The sequence below is a fragment of the Lipotes vexillifer genome, unplaced genomic scaffold, assembly GCF_000442215.2.
Source record: "Lipotes vexillifer unplaced genomic scaffold, Lipotes_vexillifer_v1.1 scaffold312, whole genome shotgun sequence".
NCBI classification, from domain to species: domain Eukaryota; kingdom Metazoa; phylum Chordata; class Mammalia; order Artiodactyla; family Lipotidae; genus Lipotes; species Lipotes vexillifer.
The window spans coordinates 512,637-516,428 of record NW_006789251.1 but is presented as its reverse complement, the minus strand read 5'-3'; positions in this window follow the sequence as shown (position 1 = coordinate 516,428).

The following is a 3,792-nucleotide window of genomic DNA, read 5'->3' as shown; positions in this document are numbered from 1 at the left end:
AAAGAGCGAGGGGCAGAGGAGGGAGCGCTCCCGGCCGCCCCGACCTGAGCGGGTTGACCTCTTTCTTTCTCTGTCTCTCTCCTTCCTTTCCCCCTCTCTGTCTGCTTGTCCCCAGCCCGATGGCAAAGCCGTGCGGATTGGCACCCCCCTCTTCCTCAGGTATTTGGCTCGCTCTCTTCTCTCCCCGAAGTTGGGATGCGGGGTCGGGATGTGTCGGGGGGGCGGCGGCGGCGGCGGCGGCCGTGTGGGCTGAGGTTGCTAGGGTAGCGCGGGCCCTCGGGCGGGGGGCGCCGGCCGGCCGGGGGGCGCAGGTTCAGGAGCAGCTAGGAGCTGTCTCCAGGCTGGGGGTTCAGAAGCGTCTGGTGGAGGAGGACAACGGTTTCTGGAGACGAGAAGCCATTACACACGCTTGGCTCTCCTCGGAGGACGGGAGCAAAGACCCCAAGCAGGGGCCTGGGGGTCGCCTGACTCCTGGTGCAGTTCCCAGGGGTCTGCCCTCCTTCCAGGCGCGAGGGGAAGCCGCAGCCGCCCACCAGAGGAGCAGCCCCTCTCTTTCCCTTTCTTTATCTCCCTGTCCTCCATTTGCAAGCTGTCTGCTTTGGTTCCAGTCCAGACTCCAAAACACAAAGCTTCTTCTCACGTTCATTCTCCAGGCTTTTCACCATTCCTGGAGGAACCCTCATTTTCCTTTCATTGTAGCTTCTAACCTACAGGGAGGGAGGGAGGCTGCCTGGAGTTCCTTTTATATTCCTCCCCTACTGAAGAAAAAAAAAAAAAAGTTTCATTTTTAAGCACGCGTCTGGGATGGGAAAAGACCAGCCAGTTGGGGCTTTCTCCCAGGGCTCCCGGGGGGCTGTGTCTGAGCGTCTGTGTTGGCTGTGTGGTTTGCTTTGGTTTTGTTTCTGGAGGTGGCTTGCAGGATTTCGGAGGAAGTAACTAGTTTGGTTGAGAGCTGGGAACTGAGTCAGGTAAGCCCGTGTCATGTTGTAACTCCACCGGAAAATGGAGGACAGCGGGTTTCCAGGAGACAAAGCTGAGAAGTGTTTATAAAATTATGGATGTCTCCATTTTGAAGCTCTGTTGGTGGTGGCTGGAGGAGGAGGCCTGCCAGCCTTCTCCCTTTCCAGGCGGTGAATCTTGTGGTGGCTCCTCACTCTCTGTTCACTATGCAAGGAGATGAGGGGCTTGGAAGGGCTGCTCACATTTTCCTCCCACCTAAGGAGTGCTTTCACAAGTTATGGAGGCGTTCGTTGCCAATTTAAAGTAAACTTTTGGAATTTTTTTTCTCTCCTTTTGAGTGGACCTGAGGGTTTTGACCTCCTTCGGGAAGGGCAAGGAAAACCTTAAACATTTTTCCACTGAGGTCTTCACACAACTTTAAGCTGCTCCAGGTCTCCTGCAAGTCGCCAGGAAATGTGATTTCCTCATTGTGAAGATGGTGGTGGCCCTGAGCTGAGATTTTTGGAGTTCTGGTTATCATCATGTTTTGATGCATTGCAAGACTTTATTGTCTGGTTGGGGTTGATTTCTGCAAAACAACAGCAGCAACAGCAAATCCTGCAAGATCTCAGAGGAACTCTAAGACTGGCTGACACCAGTTTCTTGAAGGTCTACATTTCTTTTCAAGATGCTCCATTTGTGTATTAGGCCTTCTTTTAGTTCCTTTGTTTTCCCTCTTCCCTTCCATTCTGCTGTTTTTCTTTCTGTGTTCTCAAGTATTGTTAAGTCTTCAGAAATATCAGATGTCTTCTTAACAATGTCACTATGGAAACAAAATTTTAAAGTATTATGTCAGTTGAGAAAACCTTCTGTCCAGGTAGCTTCACCTTTCTAATTGGGAGGAATTTATTAGTCTTAGAGGAAGACATTTTGTGAGGATGATTTGAAGAAAGGACCCAAACCTACCCAGTCCACACACACTGATTGGAGTTCTTCACAGATTAGTTCTAGAGAATGTATGTAATTGATCCAAGTAAAGAACTAAATCCTGAAATGCTTGAGGAATTTATAAAAGCCAACCATGAAGATGTTGCTTTTCCATTAGGTAAGGTAGCCATCTTGAGGATGAGGGAAGATGTTGGAAGAATTTTAGACGGACTCTTGAAGATAGGTGAGGAAGGCTCCACAGTGGAATGAAAACTTGGAGGAGATTCAGAACCAATTAATAATATATTGTAAGGAGGCTGATTGGACAAGGAGAAATATAGCAAGGTACCAGCTTCAACAGAAATAAGGAACACATTGGTGAGCGACTTATACCAGCTTTTTTCTTGCTTTGCTTTCTCATTATGTGTCAGATTTGTGTGTGTGTAAAGTTCTTTATGTCCACAGTATTTTTGTGCAGATTGAGGTGGTTTTTAGATTCCAGATGTAATTATATTCTGTTGAGTAACTGGGAGCAGTGTCATTCAGTAAATGCTCAGTGCTGTATGTAACAACATCACATTTTTCAAACCAAACTGTTGTGTCATTAATTGAGGGTTATTGTTCTTCTGACGGGTGTGAAAGGAGAGGAGAAATACATGTTTTTTTAGCTAATAATTGTCCATGGTCAATGAAGTCAAACCCTGTTTTTGCAGATGAATATGTATGGTTTTCAAGATTTGCAGTTGATGTGTATGCTCATTTAAAAATATTTCTCTTCAGAGCTCTGCTTCTTTATTAAAAATCTAGGGCTCTCCAAGAGCACTTAAAAAAATCTTACTTGGAATCATACCTTTCATTATTCATTTATTGAATGTTACTTTTTGATACCACTACTTTTGCTCTTAAGTAGAATGTCAGCAGTGTTATATTTAAAATTACTAATGCATGTATGTATTTGCTGCATATTCAAACTCGGAAGTTCAAATGCAATGGGATAAAAAGAGTTATTTGGGGAAGTAATTCCCAGATAGTTTTGCATCTAATTAACCATATATGTCTATGTAGACATAAGTACATTATAGTTGATCTTGAAGCAAACCTACATGATGTCTTTGATGTTGATACCAGGAAATCTGATCAATTACTTCTTTCAGTAGGGAAAAAAGCTGACACACTGGTTGCCAGTCCAGCAACCATGTTTTTTGACTCATATTTTTTACTTTGCAACCAGGTATTCAGCCTTAGACCTGAGGTTTTCTGGAGGGAAAAAATTAGGTATCTAAGAGGCATTTTGGAGTTTGAGAATGTGTTCTAACAGGTTACCTTAAGAGACACATCCATCTCTGATGCTCTTCACCAACATGAGAAGTACCATTATATTCAAGACATGGTTTCTTGCATTTTTCTAGATATATGCATTTGAAATGGGACAAGTATTTAGGGTAAACCACTATGAGAGAAATAAAAAGTGTCCAATGGAACCTTCTCATTTGATGTCAAAGCTCAGAGATCCTTTTTGTTTTTGAGACGTCAAGTTGATGAGGCTCGTTAGGCAAGTTTTTACCTAATTTGTTCTAATATATCACAGAGAGAAATCATTCTGGAAAGTATATGTGAGCTGTGATGCACACTGCCATAAAGAACATTCTTGTTGGGTCTTCGGATTCCATAATCCTTCTCACATTAGATTTATGTCCATCTAATTCATTGATCACATTCCTCCAGGATTTGTTTTTTTCCTTACTCTTTGGAGTTGGAGACAACTTTTAGATGAAATAATTATTTTGCATATATATGTGTATATGTATATATTTTAAAATTTTCTTTCTAATGAGTCTTCTGGAAGACAGTAGGGGAAAAAAGAAATCCAACTGTACTAATGGACTTTAAAGTACTTGTGGTCAGTTTTCCTGAAAGGAAAGAATG